Here is a 14,108-nt window from a genome sequence, read left to right on the forward strand (position 1 = left end):
ACAAATCAACAACTCGATCAAATTCGTTCAGGTTGCCTACAACAAATCCACTTTCTAGCACTGAGTGGTCTATTTGCAGATTGTGAAAATTCATCGGACAATGTTTCAAGTCAAAAATCGAAGAGTAAAGATTGCCAAGTGTCCGATTTGGAGAGTGTTCCCTCAACGGTGACGAGTTCTCGCCAATACATCAAACGAAAGACTGTCAGGGAAGAATAATTCTCCCTATTGACAGGAGGAACGACGGACAGCCTAGTTACATTGACGAATCGTACAGTGAGTGTGGAGGAGAGAGTGACGAGACAATGTCAATAACTTCAGTCCAGTCGACAAAACTCTTACGAAAACCGAAAAGTGAGAAATCAAGTTGGATATCTGATTCTGCCACATCAGGAAGAAGTTCAAATTGTACATTCAGTATGAAAGGGAGGGACCAAAGAGTGAGAACGGGCGGGACGCTCAAAACGGATCCAGTGAGTCGATATCACATGTACAACGACATGTGGAGACGGAGGGAGAGACAAAACAGTCTGGAGCAGAGGGAACTGCTCTGGAATATACGACTTCAGACTTTCTACCGAAAAAACACAGTCGTTCCTCGTCGGGTTATTCTAATTATTATTACACCGCAAATAGGACGAATTTGCAGACTTTCACGATTTTTTCGAAGAATATTTTGCCACCAATTAATTTCCTTTTTGAGTAAAAATTCAATTTATAGACACCTGATTTCTTTGTTCCAAGAATAATAATTTGTTAGAAATTAGATGGTTGGGAACTATTCAGGAAATACAAAAAACAACAATTTGAATAAATTCACTTAAATTAACCAAAATTAGTGTTAAGATGAAAGTATTCTACTTAAAAAGACCATTCCAATGATTGGCAGATTTCTGATCATACTTTTTGCATAAGCATATGTAGAACAACGACACTACTCCACTTGCAACCAGGAAAAAGTATTTGTACGTAGATTTGACTTGATTATTTGGTGCATCGTTTTGGAAATGCTCAAACCATTCTTTTAGACACAAACTCAGGAAGATGGCTGTGAGCACTGTCGTATAAGTAAAAAATATTCCAATTTTCTGAATTACAAAATTTGTTGCAATCATTTTTCTTCTGTATTTCAGGGAGATGAGTGCACACAGAAACGAAATGAGTATTGCTAGTGACATGGGTAGAAAGGTGAAATACAAAAGGAGATCGGAGTTCTTTAGGTGGCACAAATCCATTCCACTGTACATATAAACAGCCCCAGAATGGACGGTGGCTAACAACCAGACTCCGAAATGCAGGAATATTTGGAAAGAAGATTCATAGTGGGGATTTACATGAAAGAAATAACAGAAATATGTCGCCAGCCACCACAAATTCCCCGCGTGAAGGAAAAAATAAACGAGAACGAACCTGAGACTGCAGTAAGTCGTCGAATTAGAAGGGTTGTCGAGAATATTGACGACCAGACCAGTAGCCATAACAGCGTAGCAACAAGTCATAAACAAAATGCAATGCTCAATGTAAACGGAGGACATTGAGTGAAGGAAAGAGATGGCGATTGCGAGGAATATTGCAATACAGATTGTCAGCAGCAACTCAATTCCTTGGAGTATTTTTAGAAAATGATTCAATTTTCCAATAATGAGATTGCTGTTTGTGTCTGATTTGTTATTGGAATTTTGTATTTCATTCTCCGGAGATTTGGCTGTGGTGCTTTGGATTGATATTTTTTCGTTGGAGTTGAATGATTTATTCATTTTGTCCACACAGACGTAGTGGTCTGCTTCAACGCTGGGAAGTGACAAGCAGTCCATATTTGAAAAAAAAGATTTCCACTTATTAATGGCAGTGGGATTCTTGTTTGAACATTTTTGATTAATTCTTAAACACATTTCTCGGCAAGGATAAACTGGGAACTGGTAATTTGTGGCACAGATGGGGTATAATAGAAGACAAGCAAACAACACACTTTCTTGGTCACATTCCACATTTAGTTGAGTCAGACTCGTTATCAGTTCAGTGCTGAATTTATTTGGGAACATTGTAAGGTTGTATCCAAACGTTTGACATATTTTATTGTCCACAATTCGACAGTTATTCTTGATGTATTCTCTGTCACTTAGAAAAGTATAGAAGAGAAGGATAATTACTAACATTTAAAATAAATGCGTATTATACGCCAGAATATTAGAAAAGCGTGTGTATACTTCGTTCCACGGTCAATAGCGTACATGTTGCCATCAATTCTGTCATTAGTCTTTCAAAATCAGCAATTTGAACAAATCAAAATGCAACTTTGAGTCATAATGCTTCGACAGTCATTAACAAATGTGACAATTCAACACGGAAACATGCAAATTCGATCAGAAAATGACAAGAGTGATAATTGGTACTTAATCAGACATACTAATTGTTAGTCAGTGGACACGAATGACAGGATAAGAAAAGAAAAGCAAGATAGCCATCATTAGCATGCCCACTTGAGCACACTTGCTAATTATCAGTGGCTACTACTCAATTGAACATTACTTGGCTTGCTTGTCAATAGTGGAATATTGATTCATCTTAAAATATAATTACATATTATTTTGAAAACCGACATGTTAATATTGTTAAGGATTTTTATTGAAGGTAATCTCGCAAAGTCTGCTTAAACCCTAACAGTCTGCAAACTTATATTTTTCGTCTCAATATTGATACCCTCGAAAAAATATTTGACAAGTGAAACCAAAAATTACGGGAATATTTCGCCTTGTTTTTTTTCTCTCAATAGACTTTGCGCTTTCATTGAGTTGATATTAAACTTTTGAAAACATTATCATACTGGATAAAACATTTTTTGAAGGAATTTAGTGTTAAATTGAAAATGTAGTAATTCACACTCATTAATCATTATCATAATAGAAATCACAAAAATGATCAGGTCAACTAACATTCGACATACATTCGACATGTATATTTGTTATTCTTAAAATATTTTCACTTTTCATGATACTCCACTACACTCATAGTTGTCGAAAAATATTTTCTAACGCCCATCCGCTCTTCAATCAAGGCACGAGTACAAGGATCAGTTGGAAGCCGTGTGAATGATCTGGTGCAAGCAGAGTTCGTTAGTAAACTTCGTTTCAATTCAAATAAACTTCTGGTTTAAATTGGAATCCCAAAAGTTACGATCTCATCAAATGATTTCCAACCCAAATATAGAGCTGAAATATTCATTTTTTAAATTGTTGAAAGGTTGACTCAACCTAAAAATGTTCCTTTGCAGTATTTTAAAGTTCAACTATTCTGAATTATTCAATTCTAAATGGAATAAAGAAAGAGCCTGAACTGGAATTTTTTTAGATATTTTGCGTAAAAGGGACAATTACCCAATGAATGTAGATTCCCAATGCGTAAATTTGATGAGTTATAAATGTAAAACTAATTAAAGATGGCCAGTCTTTATCAAACAAATAGTCAATAATTACTTTCGATTATCATAAACAAGTAAATATCATGTCGTGCCATATCGTTAGGAAATCAAATAATTGAAATCCTGATCTCATAAATACTCATATCACAATTCGCAGAAAACAGCTGCCTACTTTCATCTACATAGGAAAGTTGGAGAAAAGTTATATTAAGTCAGGAGAAGCGTATTCTTGGAATCGCCTTTTCCGTTAGAAATAACAGATTGAGGAGTTTTATATCAATTGGATTTTCTTTACTCTGTTTAAAGTGAGAGAACAGAGCATGATTTATAACAAATAGATTAATCATTTTACAGCAAGAATCAGACACTTTGTAAGCATCTTTCTGATCATTGTGAAGAAATGTCTAAAACCAAAAGAATGTTTTTCTTCAAGTCAATAAAAATAAACGGCAAAATAAGGATATTTTACGATACCTAAGATTTAACCATTAATATATAATCCCCCATAATTTAATTTAGTTAAGATTTAAGCAATAAAATTTGGTATAAGAATGTTAATTTATTGTTAGTAAATAATTCGATATCATTTGTGGGAATGCTGCTGTTCTGGTCGTTAATTTCGATGACCGAGTGCTCCCAGTCATATCTGATTGTGCCACACGGAAGCACACTAACCCTCCAGATCCTAAACCCGACAATCATTCACAGGAAAAACAAAAGAATTGACCTCTGCAGTGACCTCGACGACGTTCCATCTGCCTCATGCGGGTTTCGAAAGACAGTCAACTCGTCTGGCAAATTCATCCACTTTTCTAACATGTCCTTCAGTGATGCCGGAGTGTATGAAATTGAGACGGGCAGTCAACTCACACTTGTAAATGTGCTTGTAATTGGTTTTTGTTCGAGGAATGTCATTTTTAGGGGGACTGACCCTCCACTGCTCCCTTCGGAACACACCTCTACTAGTGGAGGACAGTGGGAATGTTATCACATGTTCCCTCAAGTACAATCAGCCACAAATGACCACAAATCCCATCTTCCTGGCCAAATTCTCCTTGGCGGGGGTAGACTTGGAGAAACGCGTCGATGAACTGAATTCCTCGAGTTATTCGGAAATCAAATATGAAATCGAACTGAGGAGGTTTGGAAGAGAACACAGTCACGGTCAATTCGAATGTCAGTGCAGTGTGGACTACATGACTGTGTCGGTGCCTCTGGGATGTGACCACGCCTACCACTTGTTCGGTAATGGGAGTGACCTCACATTAGCCCCTCCTCTTCTTCGGAAAATAGAGGCACTCAACTACACCACGGAAACTGTCCGATTTGTCTGTTTGAGTGATGGAAGACACTATCCTCCGAGACTACAATTCTCTTGGCTACTCAATGGAGACACTCTTCATCCTAAATTACTCAATTCGGCCGGAAATGATGTCCTTGTTGGATACTCGTCTTTCATTCATCACAGAAATCTGACTTGTGTGGCTCGCAACTCTGCCGGCCTGTCTTCGGTCACTTTTTTGGGTTCAAATTGGACTGATTTAGGCCTAGTAAATCTCCCAGTCGAGCCCGACTCGGTTTCGTTGTCAACGTCGAATGGTATGTTTGGACTAAACTATTTCAGCCGGACTGATTGTGAGGATAACCTCATTTATAACTCTGGTGGTGGTCGTCGCGTCTGCAATCGGTCTAAACTACATAGGTACGGACAGTAGAACTGGTCATTTCGCAGTCAAAGCTGGCTCTTTCGAAGAACACCAACATTTTATCCAGCGCTGAAATACACTTGTCTTGTATAAATCATTTTAACCTGTTAATAAATGACGACATGTTCTTATATTGCCAATCTTAATATATTTGAATATATTGTGTTAGTTGTAGTGCAATGCGACAGGGAATCGACAAGGCTCTCGACATAATTCGGGGCATGCCTCGCATTGCCTTGAACAATCTCAGAGACGTGCCTGCAGCCGCTGCCCTCAAGAAGAAACGGGTGCCAATAACTCAAACATCTTTAAGGAAAAATTACGTCGGGGAGTCCGGGCTGGGGCCAATCGTGGATATGCCAGCAAAAATTCTTCCCACGGAACTTTGTTGCCCCCCTACGGATACGAGGGACGGCAGAATGCTCTGATCTACACTACTCCCAACGAGCCCTACAACACGGACTTGACGTTTGGCTAGTTCTAATGCTGTGAAGGACTCGGAAACAATATATTCCACTCTCACTTCTGCAATTGCAGAGAGCCATCGACCTGGGCTTTGTGGACGCTGCTGAACCCATCGATCTGGCCTATTTGTGTGCCCGACTGCACGTGAGAGTGGATCCGGATAAATGCGAGTACGGGATTAACCTGACAGAGGAGGTATGAGTGTGTCTGATCTGTAGGGGGATGACATATTCGAGAGTGTAGTTAACATTGAAGTGCAGTTTGCCAGTCCGGCCACGATTGCAGCAGTCGAGCGAGTGGGTGGCACAATCACTACTCGGTTTTATGACAGGCTTTCTCTTCACGCTGTGACTAATGCGGAAAAGTTCTTCACCAGCGGTACTCCTATTCCACGGGGAAAGCTTCCTACTCGTGATGTGTTGGAGTATTACCTCAATCCTTCAAACAGGGGATATTTGGCAGAACGGGATGAAATCAAGACTAAACGGTGGTTTTACATAAATATAATAGATATGAATTGGCTCAACAATTTGGTTATTCATTGCCACCGGACAGTCACCCGATCACCAAACATCCAGCACAAATATTCTTTGGATTACAGCCGGGCTGGGTGGTTGATTGGACTGACCAAGTCGTGCTTAAACCTACGTCTAAATCACACACTGATTATTACCAATGTTGACTTGTTTATTTGCTAACCATCTTTTTCATTGATTGTGACATTCAGTAAGGCGTTGTGCATTCAATGTTTTGATAAGTCTTTTGTATATGCTTGGACGCTTTCTTTAATCTGAAAAAGAGAAAATAGAAACATCTTATGACCGCATAATCATTAAATAAAAGTTTAATCAATCATTCAGTCAAAATGTAAACCGATGTGACAAAACCGATATATAATTGAGAAAAAGACTGTTTTGAAGAAGCTGAATAACAGACGTGTATTGATTTTAAATTATTGGGATCTTTATTAAAAACTACACAACTGTAAAATAAATGAATCAATATTTCAGAATCCTCCGCTGGGCGTAACCAACCCAATTAATTTGTTGCCAAGTGCAGAAATCAAAATTACAAAAATAAAATTACACATGTTAGATTGATCCCAAAAAATAGTCAAACAATGCCTTCAAAGTGTACTCATCATAAATCAGATGTCTCACTTACCTGTGAAAACTTCGATTTACGACAATCACTTTTTATTATAAATTCAAAAAATAATTATTTAGCAAAATATTACTGTTTTTGAATTCAATCAAGCACTTAATTTGATAGACAGCTCGGGATTAGTAAACATTTTAGTATCATTGTACCGTTGAAATGAATTTAAATAAATCGAGAATTGTATTTTCTTTATAAAAATAACGTTTATTTCAATGATCAAAATATCTATTTATGTTGAATGTTTAGGTCAATTACTTATATTTTATTTTGAATTGGAAAATATAATTGAGAATAAAATATTTGTGCTTAGTTATTTTTCAATTGATTTTTGTAATATTAAAAATATCACGACATTAGTTCGGAAAAGGCGTTTAATGCCTTCAAAGAATAAGAAACACAAATTTGAGGGAGCCGACGGTGTCCCGACATTTCAAAACACGATGGACTATGCAGTGCATATTGGCATAGACCCTGCGACTGAACCCCACCTAATGCACATTGCCCACGAAGGAATGCACTCTTGTTTACCAGAACAGTGGAGTCCGATGTATATGTCATTTATTCATGTTCTAGTTTTCAGGAAAATGGACAAATCTACTACTTTAACTCTGAGACAGCCCAGTGCAAGTGGGAACACCCCTGCGACGAGTACTATAAAAACATGGCCGACACAGAACGAGCGGCCCATCAAAAAAAGACACGTTTTTCCGACATTGAGGTACACAAAACATTGCAAATTGCTGCTGTATATTGACACTACTCTAGACGAGTGTCCCCACCAAGCCAAGCGGAAGGCTTCCCCCGTTGAATTACCGTCCAAAGAAAGTGGAGGAGTACTCCCGTCTGGTCTCCCCGCCAGCCAACTCGGAAGCCATGGCGACGTCAGAATCATGTGCAATGTTGTTGTAATTATGAACCACCGATATAGAAAAGACTTGTTTAAAGGATTAAATGTCCCCGATATGAGGAAGGATGGGTTCTCCAGTGTGTCCCCAACTCCTGCCAGTTCGTTTAATTCAATGTAGTCACTTCCCTTCATTCAATAGGCCCGGAGATGTCCCCACATTTGGTGTCTCCACAGTCCCTCCTAAGGTGATATTTACAAATAAATTAATAGATTGAAATCACAAATGCTGCCTCATATTGCTCTAGTGTCAGTTATTCGGCCAAACCTGTCGACTCACATCCATTGGAGGTATACTCGACCTTCTATTGCCAGGAAGGGGAGATTGTATTCACGGAATCCACGTTTGACCTGCCCGACCCCCACAGTGGACGTTCTACACCAAACGTGGCACACCCTCCATCAGTAAAAAACGAACCTTCGAAGGAGGCATATTATTGTGTGACTAGTGACAGTCCTTAATGGAACGAAGGGACCAAGTTATAGCCCAGTTGATTGCAAGCAGAGATATTCCTCCACTCCATTCGACTATTCGGGTAGAGGATAAACTGGTTGTCATTATTTCTTATTAATAGGACACTCTCCTGGACAAACTATCGACTTTGATTGACGTGCAGACGCGAATGCATAACAATGTGCTGAGAGACAGCAAAGACCAGGCTTGTGACACAGGGGATGAATACAGATCGGGGGAGGGACGTCACAATGTTTGGTTGTTGTAGTTATGTCTGGGGGATGATGGAGTGCCACTGTGCTTAGACCGTCGTGTTTCGGAGTTGTGTTTAACGGGTAGTCTAAGCCAACTTCCCGGAGGCAACAAGACGAGTTACGACAGTCGTATTCCCATGACGATGCTCAAGAGCTACGAGAGAGCAGAACGGGCATTGGAGGCACGGCAGTTGGAATATATGCAAACTGGTATGCGTGTTCTACCATAGTCAGGCAAACCTCCGAACAGACGGGGGCAGCAGAAAAACGTGTACAGTCACCGTCGGTGGATAACTCAAATACAGAATGAAATTGAATCGCATTTGAACTCGTCGAGATAAATGAGTGAATGACATATTTATATTATAATTCTGTGAGTTACACAATATATTCCTCCTCCCCGTAGTAGTTTGTCCAGTCCACGTAGTTCGGTCTCACTCCAAATATCCGCACATTGAAATAGTCACACAAATTCTGCAGCATCCTTCTCCACGTTAGTCGGGACGGTCTTCTGTGGTGCCGAATGTCATTTTCACACAGAATCTGCCAATAAACTCATTCCACAACCCTCCTGGCCATGCATACTGAACTAATCACAAAGTAAACAGACGAGGATCCCGAAACGACCAACAAATTAAAATGGACATAGTGCAATGTGAAAAAGGCAAACAAATACGACTGCTCAGAACTGACAGACTGGAAAAAAGCTGAAATGGTGAGAAAACACAACCAGATATTCCACAAATGAGAGTAGTAGTGTTCCAGAGTGCCAGGAGACAGACCAAAGCTACATAAAGTCGACGATTGTTGAATCCTACAGCTTAAACAGCCCAGATAACCCAAATCAGCCCCCAACCAAGAGCAGTGACATTCAAATAAAGGAACACATCGATTACACACATCACAATGTTTCATTCCCCGAGCCTTCCTTCTGAGACACACACTGCAGAGGTCACGACTATCCATTTGGTTGTTCTCGATCAGGTATAAAAGGGACTAAAATGATTATGGAAAACACTTTATGGTGACGTTCCAGAACTGGAAGGGACATTTTGATCACTCTGGAAGCCAAATAGCAGATCACGGAAAAGTAGAGGAGGTTGATTAGAATAGTGAATGGAGTCCCTGGAATGTTGACAGACATTACCGTGGAATATAATCCACATTATAAGATGGTTGATACTCAAAGAGAAGAATAAAGATTTGAAAAAGTAGTTTTTCATTTCCGCATTCCCACAAAACAATCTAATCATGAAAATCCAGTCCAACGTAGTAAAATGGTAGGAATTAGACAAGGTGAGGGTCACGAAGATTGCACGGAAAACGAAGGAATTGAGGGCGGCCAACGAGAGGACGAGGAGAAGGAGTGTCACGGGGGGTATTCCCAGAGACATCCACTTTTTTGCGGTCTCCCAATACAACACCAATCACATACCTGACTGAGATAAATCTTCTCAGAGAGATCTGCTGGTATTACTCCTCGGGAAATGAACATGTCCCGCAAATATTTATAAAATTTAATATCGTTGGTGGCCTCCGCCAGTTGAAGGGGAGTCAATCCCTAAAACGATCACAAAAATGCTGACTTTGACATTTGTAGCCAAAAGATAGCACTTTCCATGATCCACAAGCACATTTGCCGCAGCATAATTACGGCAGATGGCAGCCCAGTGAAGAGGAGTGTTCCCATCCACCGAATCCGTCGAATTAACATTGGCACCGTAACCCAAAAGGAGGTTAACCACATCAGAACTATCATTTAAGGGGACCGACAACCTGGCACCACGAGAGCAGGCCAAATGGAGAGGAGTGTAGCCATTTCGGTCAACCCCATCGACAGGAATCCCCCTTTCAAGGAAGTAGGCGACGAGAAGAGTATCGCTGACCAACGTAGCCAAATGGAGACAGTTATGGCCTAAGAATGGGGGACAAAAAAACCTTCTCGGGTGTGGAGGGTGACATCAGCATTGCATTGTGAGGCCAAATAAATGACAACCCGAAGACATCCGTGACTGGAAAGTGAAAATAAAGGCAAACTTGATAGCACAGTGGATGGGGGATATCTTCTTGTGTTCGTCCACACAATTGACGTCAGCCGCACGTGCCACCAGCAATCTAGAATGTACGTCAGCAGAGTACTCTATCGTGTCCAGGCGATTGTTGATGGCAGCCCAGTGGAGAGCAGTGAGGCCCTGGGAGTCCCGACTGTTAACATTCACTCCTTCGTTTAGAATATTTACACATCTAATTGTGGTGAAGTGTAATCAACTGAGAATAATTTCCCTGCCGGATTGCTGTTATCAAACAGTCGATTGGGAGGGGTTCGGAACTTGTCCCTTCAGAGTCGAGCAACTCAAAACTGTAGCTGCTCACCTATTAAGGAATTGAGTTGTCGGATTACTTTCGATTCGTTTTCTGAATCCATTTGTTATGTAATACTTTTAACCTCAGATTATTATTTTATTAATAAATAACATTTCAATTAATGTATATTTATATTATTTACAATCAGTAATATTTTATATGAGTACCTCTATTACCTCTTTATCGTTCATGTGTCAAATTTGGTTAGTCGATACATCATTATTTACTGATGCCCTAAGACGACAGTTTACAGACTAAAATATTAAAATAACACTATTTAAACGTGTTGAGTGAAATAAAATTGGCTTGCTCTTCTGAGTTTAAACGGGCTCAGATAGGGACTAATGGAGACTGTGTTTTCCATGTTTTCTGGATAGATTTTGTGTGCTAAAATTAAAAATATATAATTAAGCGATGTTTTAATTATTTTTATAATAAATATATATTTTAATTAAATCTATTGTATCTTGCTTTGTTGGTTTGTTACCTTTTGTTATTTCTTAGCTAAATTAACTAACTAATTAACTAAATTAATTAATGATGGATAATATTTAGATATGACATTTTCCGAAAACTCAGTAATAATCCTAAAAAGCACTTCCAAAATGAACTTGGACGAACGGTTGGACAATCTCTAACACATTCTATAGCTTCTCTCTTCTTCAGAAAAAAGGAAAGCAGGCGGGAATTATGAAGCAAAGATCCCAAAAGAACATTAAATTGCTGCAGGAACTGGAAAATAGCAATCCCAGCATAAATTGCACGTTCGGTCCCAAGCCGCACGTGGAGTCCATCGCCGCCCCTGCCCAGTCAGTCAAGTCCCGGCTGGGATCGAATGTGATGAACAGACTTGGGTGGAGTCCTCAGACTGCCAGACTACAGCCCAGACTAAACGGAAATCGGCAACCACGTTTAAATGGGATTGCCCAGAGAAGGCAGGGATTCGATGCCAGTCGATTGGGGCCTGTCAATAAGGTCGTCCAAAAGGCACCGTTTAGGAGTCGTGCAGTAAAGAAGGTATGATTGTCTATTCTGAGGGTTATTAGGGTAAATCTATTGCTGAGTTGGATTCGCAGTTGGACAACTACATGAAGGGAAAGGTTCTCAATAGTTAACATTCACTTTGTTTTGTGTTCTGGCTTTTTATTTTTGTCGTACTTTATAAGGGAGTGAAAGGGTTTTAATATTCTGTCTTTGTCGATTAATTGTCTATTGGTTGATAACATATTTGAGAATTTAGTTTTCTGGCATTGTTTGACAGCAATTATTTATATTGAAAAGTTATTTGATAACGATAATTGTTGTGTTGTATATTCGTCAAACCATGAATCTGTTTACACTATTCTAGAGTAGAGTATAGTTAGTTAGTAACCCATGCTTCACTAGCATGCTGGCTGCAATCAGGTAGAGCACCCAGAGATCTGATTTTTGGGTTTTTTACAACCTGAATTCTTTCACCGGCCACATAGAGGGCTAAGTTTAGGTTGAATTGTCGTTTTCATAGGTAAAAACAGAGATAGACGGAAATTAGTAAAATGCGACAAATTAACAATTTGGCTATGAGTAGACAAAAAACAGTTTTTGAATCGAAATGAATACGTTTGGATGCTTTGGATTCTTAATAATACTTAAATACTTAATAATGAGTCTGCCATTTAAATATTAGAATAAAATTGTATAAATTCATATATGCTAATAAGACATTTAGTGTAACATACAGAGTGGCCATATTAAATCGATGGAAGGGTATATCAATTGATGAACAGTTTTGAAATCGCTAATATATTCTTTAATTATACAAAAATCATATAATTAAAGAATATGAACAAATTTGTTTAAATAAATGTATAATTTATATCATTTTAAATTCAAAAAATTACTCTTAGAAAATAAATATTTAAAAGTATTAATCGTCACTAATTCATGTCACTTGCCTACCACTGCCTTTCCGTCGAAGAAATCGCAACACGATTTAATTCCAACCTAACTTCTGGAATAACAGAATCTCGTGCGGAGGATCTGCGTAGGGAATACGGATTCAACGGTATATATTATTATGCATATTTTAGAACTTCCCCCAAAGCCAAGTAAGCATTAGAATAGACATGACTAATACTCCCAAGATATGCCTAATCATGGCACTATCCAATACTACTAATTATATTAATTGATAATTTAATCATATTCAGAGCCAGCCATTCTGAAATTGATTTTGGCACAATTTGATGATCTGCTTGTAAAAATATTGATCACAGCAGCCATAATTTCATTCGTAAGACCCCCCTCTTACCTCAAAGGCACTCGCACTCACCGAGGAGTACCAACTGTCGTCCTTCGTCGAGCCACTCGTCATTGTGGCCATTCTGGTAGCCAACGCAGTCGTGGGGGTCTGGCAGGTACTCCATCTCCCCATCGGTCAGGAATTAGACGCGGAGAATGCAATCGAGGCACTGCGGGAGTACGAGCCGGAAATGGCCAAAGTCCTTCGCCCGACAAGCAGACGACCTGTGTTGATGAAGGCCCGACTGTTAGTGCCTGGGGATGTGGTGCAGTGCGACGGTTGGCTGTGATGTTGAGTGTCAGTGGGGGACAAAGTGCCCGCAGACCTTCGAATAATTCAAATAAAGTCCTCAGCCCTCCGCGTAGACCAGTCCATCCTGACGGGGGAGAGTGTGAGTGTCATCAAAAATACAGATGTGTTGGGGGATGTGAATGCTCTCAACCAGGACAAGAAGAATATGCTTTTCTCAGTTGTTGTGTTGTGGCATGGCAGGGAACTGCTGTGGCCGCCGGACAATGTGTGGGGATTGTCGTCCAGACAGGACTCGCCACGGAGATTGGTAGGACTTGTCTCCTCATTTAAGGCAAGATCTTCCAAGTCGTGCAGGACATTGAGCCTGAGAGGACTCCACTCCAACTCAAACTCGACCAGTTCGGGGAGCAGTTATCCAAGATTATAAGCATTATTTGCGTGTCTGTGTGGATTGTTAATTATAAACATTTCTCTTCTCATGGCAATTCCTGGCTGAAGGGGGCAGTCTATTACTTCAAAATAGCAATTGCCCTTGCGGTGGCTGCCATCCCAGAAGGACTCCCGGCTGTGATCACTACCTGTCTTTCCCTTGGTGTCTTCCCTTTGATTATTCCAGGAACTCGACGAATGGCCAAGAAGAACGTGATTGTGCGGAGTCTCCCTTCCGTGGAGACTTTGGGCTGCACGTCGGTGATCTGTTCGGACAAGACGGGGACACTCACCACCAACAATATGGCAGTCACGAGGGTTGATTGTGGGCCCTAATATGCAGATGTTTGTATTGTCGGAGAACGAGCCGATGGTGTTTGATGTGGAGGGAATAACCTACGAACCAGTGGGGGACATGTA

At 39.9% G+C, this 14,108-nt stretch overlaps 1 pseudogene; it reads left to right on the top strand.

Moving 5' to 3' along the window:
- The first annotated feature begins 11,566 nt into the window (after positions 1–11,566).
- LOC115228791 lies at positions 11,567–14,024 on the top strand (annotated as a pseudogene).
- Positions 14,025–14,108: the final 84 nt, after the last annotated feature.

This window comes from Octopus sinensis, unplaced genomic scaffold (genome assembly GCF_006345805.1).
Source record: "Octopus sinensis unplaced genomic scaffold, ASM634580v1 Contig10970, whole genome shotgun sequence".
Lineage (NCBI taxonomy): Eukaryota > Metazoa > Mollusca > Cephalopoda > Octopoda > Octopodidae > Octopus > Octopus sinensis.